The sequence below is a fragment of the Nicotiana tomentosiformis genome, chromosome 6 (genome assembly GCF_000390325.3).
Source record: "Nicotiana tomentosiformis chromosome 6, ASM39032v3, whole genome shotgun sequence".
NCBI classification, from domain to species: Eukaryota; Viridiplantae; Streptophyta; class Magnoliopsida; order Solanales; family Solanaceae; genus Nicotiana; species Nicotiana tomentosiformis.
Genome location: NC_090817.1, coordinates 51,585,204 through 51,598,211, shown reverse-complemented (window position 1 = coordinate 51,598,211; position 13,008 = coordinate 51,585,204). Strand labels below are relative to the sequence as shown.

At 41.4% G+C, this 13,008-nt stretch overlaps 1 long non-coding RNA gene across 2 annotated transcripts in view; it reads left to right on the top strand.

The window, feature by feature from the left end:
- Positions 1 to 5,419: 5,419 nt before the first annotated feature.
- The window catches only part of LOC104107680 (uncharacterized), a 34,180-nt gene continuing 26,591 nt past the window's right edge, over positions 5,420 to 13,008 (top strand). Inside the window, exons 1-3 of one of the 2 annotated variants that reach the window (XR_011408561.1) lie at positions 5,420 to 5,693; positions 5,772 to 5,833; positions 7,201 to 7,262. This is a non-coding gene — a long non-coding RNA (uncharacterized lncRNA). The remainder of the gene's footprint in view (positions 5,694 to 5,771; positions 5,834 to 7,200; positions 7,263 to 13,008) is intronic. The other variant, XR_688843.4, reaches the window with a different exon arrangement.

Genomic DNA, 13,008 nt, shown 5'->3' with positions numbered 1-13,008 from the left:
ATCCACTAGTAGGCCTTTCCCTCGATTATCCAACATCGAACAGCTAGAATCTAGCCAAAACAACTTCATACCATAAATATAAAATATAGAAAACTAATTCGAACAATAAAATTACGATCTTTGCTAAGAAATAAAAAGTTAACTCAAAAAGTCAATCTGGGCTCGCGTCTCGGAACCCAACAAAAATTATAAAATCCGAACACCCATTGGATAACGAGTTCAACCATACAAGAATTACTCAAATCCGACCTCAAATTGCCTTTCAAATCCCCAAATTTTAGTCGAAGGAGTTTCTACTATTTTTCCCCAAATTTCCAACACAAATCCCTAATTAGATGATAAAAATGACAATAGATTCGTGTAATTTAACCAAAACCGAGTTAGAAATTCTTACCCTATTAATCTCTCTGAAAATCTCCCGAAAATTCGCCTCATAATGAGCTCTCTAAGTCCAAATTATGAAATAAGAGATAGAACCCTCGTTTTGAAATTTAAGCTCTGCTGTCAGTGATTCCTTCTTCGCGAACGCGGAAAATGCCTCGAGTTCGCGAAGCAAAAAAATGTTGCTGCCCCAAATAACACTCCACGAACGCGGAAGACCAAACGCGAATGTGACACACTACTTCATCAAGCTACGTGATCGCGGAACACACCACGCGACCGCGATGAACAAAAATGCGTGGACCTGCAGCCCCCTATTCCTTCTACGCGGACACAACCTCCTTCACGCGTTCGCGATTCACTGAAAGCCAGTTATCCGTGATCGCGGACCTCTTCTCGCGATCGCATAGAGTAAATTTCCCGCAGTGCCAAACTACTCTTCGCGATCGCGTTAATCCACTCATGATCGCGTATAAGAAAACCAGAAGCACCAGATTCAGCAATCTTCAATGTTTCGAAAAGCGCCGAACATGGTTTGAATTACACCTAAGGCCCCTGGGACCTCAACCAAACATACCCACATGTCCTATTACACCATACGAACATGCTCGAAGTGTCAAATTATATCAAACAATATTAGAATCATGAATCGTACATCGATTCAAGCTTAAGGAACTTATGAACTTCCGAATTCCCAAATTAATGTCGATTCATACCAAAACAACTCTGATTGGCCTCAAATTTTGCACACAAGTCATAATTGAGATGAAGGACCTATTCCAACTTCCGGAATCTAAATACGGCCCTGGTATCAATAAAGTCAACTACCGGTCAAATTTTCCAACCTTTCAAACCTTCAACTTTCCAACTTTTGCCAATTCACGCCGAAACGACCTACGGACCTCCAAATCAATATCCGGACATGCTACTACGTCTAAAATCACCATACGGAGCTATTGGAACCGTCAAAACTCCATTTTGGAGTCGTCTACACAAAAGTCAAATTACGGTCAACTCTTTCAACTTAAAACTCCAACTTAGGGACTATGTGTCTCATTTCACTCCGGAACTCACCCGAAACCAAAACACCCCGGCAAGTCACATAATCACAATATATCATAGAGGAGGCAATAAATAGGGGATCGGGGCTAAAACACTCAAAATAATCTGCCGGGTCGTTACATCCTCCCCCTCTTAAAACAAACGTTCGTCCTCGAACGAGTATAGAGACATACTTGTAGTGGTGAAAAGATGAGGATAACGGCTACGCATATCATGCTCGATCTCCTAAGTCGCCTCCTCGACTGGTTGACCCCTTCACTGAAGCAACGTTCTTCGACCTCAACTTTCGAACCTACATGTCCAAAATGGCCGTCGGCTCCTCAACATAAGACAAATCCTTTTCCAACTGGACTAGCTGAACTCCAACACATGAGACGGATCACCGTGATACTTCCGAATCATAAAAACATGGAATGCGGGATGAACTGCAGCTAGACTTGGTGGTAGTGCAAGCTTGCAGGCCACCTCTCCAATCCTCTTAAGAATCTCAAAAGGTCTGATATACCTAGGGCTCAGCTTGCCCTTCTTCCTGAACCTCATAACACCCTTCATGGGAGAATTCCGGAGCAAGACCCGCTTCCCAACCATAAATGCAATGTCACGAACCTTCCGATCCGTATAACTCTTCTGTCTAGATTGGGTTTTACGAAGTCGATCTTGAATCAATTTAGCCTTTTCTGAAGCATCCTAAACCAAGTCTGTACCCAATAGCCTAGCCTCACCCGGCTCAAACCAACCCACCAGAAACCGGCACAGCCTCCCATACAAAGCCTCATACGGAGCCATCTGAATGCTTGACTGGTATTTATTGTTGTAGACAAACTCCGCAAGCGGCAAGAGCTGATCCCAAGAACCCCCAAACTCCATCACACACGCACGGAGCATATCCTCCAATATCTGAATAGTGCATTCAGACTCTCTGTCCGTCTGAGGGTGAAATGTTGTACTCAAATCCACTCGCGTGCCTAGCTCACGTTGTACGGCCCTCTAGAACCGCGATATAAACTGCGTACCCCGGTTAGAGATGATGGATATCGGCACGCCATGAAGTCTGACAATCTATCTACAATCACCACCGGAATGAAATGAGCCGACTTGGTCAACCTATCCACAATCACCCATACTGCATCGAACTTCCTCTGAGTCTGTGGGAGCCCAACAACAAAATCCATAGTAACCCGCTCCCATTTCCACTCTGGAATCTCTAACCTCTGAAGCAATCCACCTGGCCGATGATGCTCACACTTCACCTGTTGACAATTTAGGTACCGAGCTACATATTCCACTATGTCCTTCTTCATTCTCCTTCACCAATAGTGTTACCTCAAGTCCTGATACATCTTGGCGACACCCGGATGAATGGAGTACCGCAAACTATAGGCCTCCTGAAGAATCAGCTCACGCAAACCATCTACATTGGGCACACATAGCATGCCCTGCATCTGTAAGACACCGTCATCCCCAATAGTGACCTCCTTGGCATCACAAATGAGGGTCATCATACTGACGCTCTCTGATACAATCGTAAAGAGAAGACCAAGAAACCACACAAGCCAAAACTCGACTCGGCTCCGAAACAACCAATCTAACAAACTAGTTGGCCAAGGCCTGAACATCCAATGCTAATGGCCTCTCCGCTGCCGGTAGATATGCTAAACTGACCAAGCTCTCTGCCTTGTGACTCAAGGCATCAGCCACCACTGGCTTTCCGGGATAATATAGAATGGTGATATCATAGTCCTTAAGCAACTCTACCCATCCCCGTTGTAGCAAGTTAAGATCCTTTTGTTTGAACATATGCTGCAGACTCCGGTGGTCGGTATAGACCTCACAAGAGACACCGTACAAATAGTGCCGCCAAATCCTTAAGGCATGAACAATAGCTGCAAACTCAAGGTCGTGGACAGGATAGTTCTTCTCATGTACCTTTAGTTATCTAGACATGTAGGCAATCACCCTAGCGTCCTATATCAACACCACGCCGAGACCAATACGCGACGCATCACAGTACACAATATAAGACCCCGAACCCGTAGGCATTACCAACACTGGGGCTGTACTCAAATCTGTCTTGAGCTTTTGTAATCTCTCCTCACACTCCTTGGTCCACCTGAACGGAGTAACCTTCTAGGTCAATCTGGTCATAGGTGCAGCAATAGATGAGAAACCCTCTACGAATCGACGGTAATACCCTGCCAAACCAAGAAAACTCTGGATCTCCGTAGCTGAAGACTGTCTGGGCCAACTCTGCATTGCTTTAATCCTCTTCGGATCTACCTTAATCCCCTTACTGGACACTACATGACCCAAAAATGCCACCGAATCAAGCTAGAATTCAGACTTTGAAAATTTTGCATACAACTTCTTTTCTCTCAATGTCTGGAGCACGGTTCTCAGGTGCTGCTCATGATCCTCCCAGTTCCGGGAGTACACCAAGATATCGTCAATAAACACAATGACGAATGAGTCAAGATAGGGCTGGAATACACTGTTCATCAAGTGCATGAATGCTGCTGGGGCGTTGGTCAACCCAAATGACATCACAAGGAACTCGTAATGACCATACCGAGTCCTAAAGGTAGTCTTCGGGATATCTGGCTCCCGAATCTTCAACTGATGATAGCTTGAATGCGAGTCAATCTTTGAGAACGCTCTAACACCCTTTAGCTGATCAAATATGTCATCAATGCATTGCAATGGATACCTTTTCTTCACTGTAACCTTGTTCAACTGGCGATAATCAATACACATATACATAGAACCTTCCTTCTTCTTTACAAACAAGACTGGAGCACCCCAATGTGATACACTGGGCTGAATGAAACCCTTATAAAGCAACTCCTGCAATTGCTCCTTTTACTCCTTCAACTCTGCTGGAGCCATATGATATGGTGGAATAAAAACGGGCTGAGTGCCCGGTAACAAATCAATACCAAAATCGATATTCTTGTCGGGCGGTATGCCCGAAAGATTCGCCTGAAATACATCTGGATAATCCCTCACTACCGGAACTGACTCAATGGTAGGAGTATCAACATTGACATCCCTCACATATGCTAGATATGCATCACATCCCTTTCCAACCATCCGATGTGCCTTAAGGAAATACACCATCTAGCTAGGAACATAATATAAAGTACCTCTCCACTCTAGCATAGCCAACGTCACCGTCTTGGTGTGACAATCAAGGCTAGCATGATAGGGCGACAACCAGTCCATGCCCAAAATAACTTCAAAATCTATCATATTGAGCAACAATAGATTGGCTCTGGTCTCAAAACCACCAAGAACAACTAAACATGACCGATACACACGGTCAACAATAATGGAATCCCCCACATGCATGGACACATAGACAAGGGAACTCAAAGAATCACGGGACATACCCAAATACGGTGCAAAATAAGATGATACATAGAAATAAGTGGAGCCTGGATCAAATAAGACTGATGCATCTCTATGACAAACCGGAACAATACCTGTGATAACTAAGTCGGATGCAACCGCCTCTGTCCTAGCAGGAAGAGCATAATATCTGGCATGGCCTCCCCCTCTAAGGTGACATCTACCTGCCCGACCTCCACTCCTGGCTGTTTGTTGTATAGCCCCATAAATTTTGGATGTTTATTCGGGCCAATTATAACTTTAGTGATATTTTTTGGTGTACCCTGACTCACACGAGAGTTGTGTCAACATGAAAATATGTAAATATATTTATGGTATTGATTAGACATGATTTGAAATAGTTAAATGGACAAATGAATCAAAACGTGAGAGTTGGAGTAAATACTGCTTCAATTGTGCAGTCTTATTTAGTCATTGTATTATAAAATACATTCCAGCATAAATGTTGCCAACTTTCACTGTGAAGCCCCTAAAATAGATTGAAGTCTTGAACTTTACACGTGGGAATTTATGGTCAAGCCCACTAAGGTGCCCACATAATTGATATTTAAGAAATTGGCATATTTAATCTGTTTAGTGTGAACACTAAGTCTCACTTAGCTATCAAGATAATAACATGTAACACATAATCTGAAAAGGGAAATCAGATCCAAAAGGATGGTGGAATAGAGCACTGCAAGTGAGCTCTTAAGCTCAAAACTATACCCACTGGACGACGGACGCAGACCATTCAATTTTGTAAAGTGGAGTCAAGATTCTTCTTTGGGCCATTCTTGTTTAGAGAAGAAAGAGCAGCGTATCAGCTCATCTGGTATGCAATAGCGGCACATTTATTGAAGTTCTAGGTGAGTACTAAATGGTTATTTTGAGTAGATTTCATTCATTTAATATAAGTATTAACACCCAACTCATTGAAATTCTAGATTTGTAAAGAAATTATTCAAGAACATGAAAAAGGGGAAAAGCTAGATTTTTCTACTACAAGGTAATTCTACCGCTCCCTCTTCAATTATGAAGTTCAAATGATGTTATTGAGTATATTTGAGTATGAAAAAGGTGATGGAAACTTGATATTAAAATAACCCCAAAATGGGTGTTCTTGACATTAAAGAGCTAAGGAAGGGGAATATGAATAGTAACTAGCGATAAGGATTGAGTTAAATAATGATTCTAATAATCTCTTAGAGTTGATACTCGCTTTAAAATGATATTTTGGAGTTAATTAAATTGTCGGAGTAATCGAAAATAAGGATATTAGATGGCTTGATGCCGATTATGAGCCCGAAAATGTTATAGATTGATATAGATTGATATCGTTGAACGAGTTGAGTTTGTTGGGTAAGTTTAGAGTAATTTGGAAAGCTAAGATGAGGTAAGTTAAGATGTGCCTTCTCCTAAGGATTATTTGATGAATTCCATGAATTCTAATACTTGCTGAAGTTTCTTTAAATGTTAGTTTGGTTTGTTGGAGCGATCGAACCTTACCGTCCATGTTTTTAACATTATGATATACTCTATGCTATCTTATAGTATCGTACATGCATAAATTGTATTGTTGGTCATTTATTGTCTTTTATTGAATGATGACACTTTAAATCATATTTTTCTACTTGACTTGGATCAGGTGATTATCGCAAATATTGAAACTCATTATCTTGTGATTTTATAATTTATCGAGATATTTTGAAAAAGGTTATCATTTTATCGAAGTCAAAGGAACCTTATCAACATATATAATTGAACTATGGGCCTTGGGAGCCAATTATCGAAAATATTTATAGGACCTATGGGTCATACAATTTAAAGAAAATATTATTTGGGAGGACCATAATTATTATCGCTACAGAACACACGTTTCATTGTGTACCATATATTGTCTAATGAGACACCTTACTGTGGTAGCACTATCGTCAAAATCCCATAGTAATGGGTGAGGCGGCCTCGTGACCAGGCGATAGTTACTATCATCAATATCCTTCGGGAGAGACGCCCAGGTTGATCAGGGGATTGTCAACATATAGACATCAATTATCGTTGTTATTATAACTATTGGAACTCCCTATTTAAAGTTTTGTAGACTATTGAAAGATTTATAGCCTATTGAAAGATTTACAGCCTATTGAAAGATTTATAGACTATTGAAATGTTTAGAGTTTACTGAAATGCATTTAATGTTTATTTCTTTTCGTTATTCATTTTATGAATTGTCATACTTATTTTACTTCATGTATTTTACGTATCCCTGAAGTATCGTTCCAACCTTATCGGAAGGAGTCAATGATACTAACGGGGTACGATTTCTATGAAATTGTGCTCAGCCTCCTACGTGGGGCAACTTATTTGATATTTCAGATATCGTGGAATTGGAGTTGACATCACAAGCTAGACGTTTTTTGCATTCTCTACTATACTTGGTAAGCTCGTTATTTTATTGGTGGGCTTATATCTAGTGATTTTATTATGTCCATTTATGTCCATAGAGGTTCTAGTGACATTGTGGGGAGGTCTAGTCATTCAGATGATATTAATATATATTTTATTAAACTCTTATGTTCATTCCGCACTTATGTATCTTAGCCAAATGCCTACTTATGTTTTGAGTTAAAATAAAGACTTTTACCAAACGATTCAAGACAATATTTCAAATGTTTAAGTGATACTTCAAACCTTGAAATAATCATGAATGGGTAGATATGGTCAAGTGGTTCGCTTGGTGTAAGTTACAGGCACTGGGTGCCAGTTGTGTCGTGTGCAGGTGGAGTAGCAACTGGTGCGGTAACCACGGCCTGAGAAACCTGAGGGCCCTGTAGAATACGTGGGATCTGAGTAGTCTGTGGAGGTGCACCTCTCCTGAGTCTTGGACAATCCCTCACCATATGTCGAGTGTCACCACACTCAAAATAAGCTCTCGGAGGACATGGCTGCTGGGACTGGTTCGGTCCTGGTCGGCTGGGCTGACCGTTGAAAGCACCCCGTGTAGGAGATGCACTAGACAGTGGTGGTGCATAATGGGTAACCTGGGGCCTGGGAGTGGCTGGAATACCGCAGGAAGCTGGAAGTGCTGAATGAACAGGGCGACTCACATAGCTCCTACCATGAAGGGCTGCAACTGGGGCAAGGGCACCACTGTATGTGCCAGGATCTCGAGGTCTCTTGGCCTCCCTATCCTCTTTCTCTACAGACCACATACCCTCCAATCTCATAGCGATCTCCACTACTTACTGGTATGAGATGTTCATCTCCAACTCTCGGGCCATGCTGAATCTGATACCAGGGCTGAGCCCCTCGATAAATCGACGAACTCACTCTCTGGCAGTAGCAACCAAGGTTGGTGCATGCCTGGACAAATCATTGAACTGGACTGCATACTCTGATACGGTCATAGAACCCTGGCGCAACTGCTCAAGCACTGCACACTCTCTCATAAATATCTCTAAGAACTGATCCCAGGTGAATGAAGTTGCCTCGGCCGGGCTACCCAACTCATACGCCCGCCACCATTGATAAGCCGCTCCATTAAGCTGGAACGTAGTGAAAGCAACCCAACTCGACTCCACAATACCCATAGTACGGAGGATACGGTGGCACTTTTCAAGAAAACCTTGGGCATCCTCTAAAGCCAAACCGCTGAAAGTAGGAGGGTGGTATTTCTTGTACCTCTCGAGCCTGAGCTGCTCCCCCTCGGAAGTTGCTTCCCTAACATCGGGATGAACTGGGGGGACCGGCTGCACTGGTATGACCTTTGGGACCTAGTCAACCTGGACCCGCTTCTCTGGGGTGCGGGCGGCGGGAGTCTATGCTCCTCCCCGGCCTGAGATGTGGTAGGAGCAAGTAGAATCAACCCCGTCTGAGTCAAAGTGCCGAACATACGCAGAAACTGGGCGAGAGTCTCCCGAAGTGCAGGGGTAGTAACAGGCATCTCAGGTGCCTACTTTTCAACTTGAGCTATTGGTGGATCCTCTATAGCAGCTCGGGCAAGTGCTCTGGCTACACCATATGCCCGTCCTCGGCCTCTAACCCAGACTCTCACGGCTCTAGTAGGGGGCGCGTGTGTCTGATCATCAGATCCTATTGTGCGTGTCCTCCTCATCAGTGAGAGAATAGAAAGACAGAGATTTAGAATTTCGAAGTCAACAAATTCGCACGATAAGGAATCAAAGAAGTGAAACTTTTCCTAACATTTCCATAGCCTCCCGAAGATAAGCACTAACGTCTCCGTACCGATGCGCGAGACTCTACTAAACTTGCTTGTGACTCATAATACCTATCAACCTAAAGCTCTGATACCAACTTGTCACGATCTCAATTTTCCTTCGTAGAATGTCGTGACGGCACCTAGTCTCTAAGATTAGGTAAGCCTAACAACATGCGGAATATAACTGAAATAACAATTAAAGTCTCAAAATCCAACAACTAGTATAAATGAAATCTCCACAATTCAGTATATACATAATTACCAAAAACTCGGCGAAATATAAGTCACAAGCTCTAAGTAATAGTACTGGATAATCCTACATATCAATGTCTATAAAAGGGAAATCAAATAAGGAAATAAAGTCAGAAGGGGACTCCGAAGCCTACGGACGCTGGCAGGTATACCTTGAAATCTCCACGCTCGGACTCAAATCACTGATGTCTGGACTGGTAGGAGGTACATGGATCTGCACAAAAAGATGTGCAGAAGCGTAGTATGAGTACACCACAACAGTACCCAGTAAGTGTTAAGCCTAACCTCGGTAGAGTAGTTACGAGGTCAGGTCAAGGCCCTACTGGAATAAATAAAAGACTGAACAAGTGTAAGGCAAAGTAATAATGACAGTAATGAAATTTAAACAACAATTAGCATATCAAGGTTAGCTACATGGAACCAAAATAATTAGTGAAACACGGAGAAAGACAATTAATAATATGCTAAGGAAACAACAACCAAAAACAAGTGCAAAAATGGAGAAATGCCAACAAGAGTCACTATCGAGGTACTGCCTCATAGTCTCAAATCACAAGAATAAATCACAATCTTTCCTTATATCACCGCAGGAGCCTTTACATTTAGTTTTGAAAATTATTTTCCCGAAATAGCATCTCGCGTTTTAGCCCACCTTATCACACTGCATGACTTCTAGTAGTTCCCCTACTAGCCACGCGTATCAAGACCACCTTATCTTACCGCATGCGTTTTAACCCCAAAACCTTATACCACCGCATGCGTATCAATATCATAATGTATCACAATTTGCACCTCAAGTGCCCAATATCACAACTTGCCACAAAATTCAAACAAATACAATATTTTCATAGTAAAGAGCCCATGGATCAACCACAATGTACACAAGAGTTTTAACAATAACAACCGGAATGAACAACTCAACTGGATGGTATTTCATAATGTAACACTTTGCCTCAATGTAAATCACGGCCTTTATATCTCAATACCAATTTCAACAACAAGATATTCCACGATTTAACAAATTCATTTAAAGAGTTCAACGATCAAATATTGAATACGGAATAAAGGAAACAAGAACTTTAATTAAACATGTAGGGAAATTAGCTTGTAAGAGAATAAGACAAGTAGACGTGTGAAAATAGACTAGAAATGATGAGTATAACATGTTAAGGTAACTCAATTATGGCATGAAAGGAATCTACATAGCTAAAATCGGTAATTTTCACATTTAGCCCATGTACACACTCGTCACCTTGCATACACGGCTTTCACATATCACAATTATCACAACCAACACAAATCCTAAGAGGTAATTCCTCCCCCCTCCTCCCCCCCTACAAAGTTAGGCAAGTCACTTACCTCAAATCACGCTAAATCAATCCACTAGTAGGCCTTCCCCTCGATTATCCAATACTGAACGGCTCGAATCTAGCCAAAACAACTTCATACCATAAATATAAACTATAGGAAACTAATTCGAACGATAAAATTACGATCTTTGCAAAGAAATAAAAAGTCAACCTGGGCCAGCATCTCGGACCCCGATAAAAATTATAAAATCTGTACATCCATATGATAACGATTCCAACCATACAAGAATTACTCAAATCTGACCTCAGCTCGCCTTTCAAATTCCAAAATTTTAGCTTAAGGAGTTTATACCATTTTCCCCAAATTTCCAACTCAAATCCCTAATTAGATGATAAAAACAATAATAGATTCGTGTAATTTAACCAAAACCGAGTTAGGAATTCTTATCCCAATAATCTCTCTAAAAATCTCCCGAAAATGCGCCTCACCCCGAGCTCTCTAAGTCCAAATTATGAAATAAGAGCTAGAACCCTCGTTTTGAAATTTAAGTTATGGTGTCGGTGATTCCTTCTTCGCGAATGCGGAAAATGCCTCGCGTTCGCGAAGCATAAAAATGTTGCTGCCCAAAAAAACACTCTGCGAACGCGGAGACCAAACGCAAACGTGACACACTGCCTTTATCAAGCTACGTGATCGCGGGACAGTACACGCTACCGTGATGAACAAAAACGCGTGGACCTGCAACCCCCCATTCCTTCTACGTGGACGCAATCTCCTTCACGCATTCGTGATTCACTGAAAGCCAACCTTCCGCGATCGCAGACCTCTTCTCGCGATCGCGTATAGCAAATCTCCCCCAGTGCCAAACTACTATTCGCGATCGTATATAAGGAAACCAGAAGCACCAGATTCAGCAATCTTCAATGTTCCGAAAAGCGCCGAACATGGTCCGAATTACACCTGAGGCCTCCGGGAGCTCAACCAAATATACCATCAAGTCCTAAAACACCATATTAACACGCTCAAAGTGTCAAATCACATCAAACAATACTAGAATCATAAATCGCATATCGATTTAAGCCTAAGAAATTTATGAACTTCCGAATTCCAAAACTAATGCTCATTCATACCAAAACAACTCCGATTTGCCTCAAATTTCGCACACAAGTCATAATTGACATAACGGACATATTCCAATTTACGGAATCCAAATCCGACCAAGATATCAATAAAGTCAACTCCCGGTCAATTTTTTCAACCTTCAACTTTCCAACTTTCGCCAATTCACGCTGAAACAACCTACGGACCTCCAAATCAACATCCGGACATGCTCCTAAGTCTAAAATCACCATACGGAACTATTGGAACCGTCAAAACTTCATTCCGGGGTCGTCTACATAAAAGTCAAACTATGGTCAACTCTTTCAACTTAAAGCTCCAACTTAGGGACTATGTGTCCCGTTTTACTTTGGGACTCACCCGAAATCAAAACCAAACGCTCCAGTAAGTCACATAATCACAATATAGCATAGAGGGGGCATTAAATAGAGGATCAGGGCTAAAACACTCAAAACTACCGGCCAGGTCATTACACTTTCTTGAGTTGATTGTATTTTCTCTATTTCAGCCTACAAACTGAGTCAATAATTAAGAACAAATAAATGATCTCGACAAACTTTAAATTAGAAATTTTGTACAATTTTACTAATTGTATCCTCATATGACGCTTTGTATACTCGACCAGGTTTTCTTTTTCTTGTAGCCACAAAGATGTCCTTACTTGATAGATTATCATAAGTTTCCATCTTTTTGGCTAGTTACATAAAAATGATAGGAAAACTTTCCATGTAAAGCTAACAAGTTTATATTTAAAAAACTTAAGATAAAACATCAAACCTCGCGGATTAGAGCAAAACTTGCCTTTCCAACTGTGTGTGGATACCTCAATTTTTTTCGATTCTCAATATTAGTTTTGGATATTTTCTACAAATAAAATGAGCCAATAGATTTGGCAGCATCAACGAAAATATAAGTACAGATTTGGCAGCATTGATGAAAATATAAATCGATAGATTTGGCAGCATTGGAAATAAAATGAGTCAATATAAAAGGCAATTCTTTTAAGTGGAAAGGAATGCAGTTGTTCTTTCACAAATATTGAATGGTCCTATACTGTTGCTCCAAAATTCACTTCATCCACAGAAGGAAATCCAAATTATAATTAAGGTTCACATCATAACTATCTTGGAAGGTAAGTATCAGGCTTACCCATCAAATTGACTAAAATTAGATAAAAGAACAGTCACTGGCAGAACAGTCACTGGCTTACTCCGATCCTTGAAGCCAGTTGTTCTCCTTCACTGGTAGAACAGTCACTGGCCAAGTATATGGGCAAAAATAGC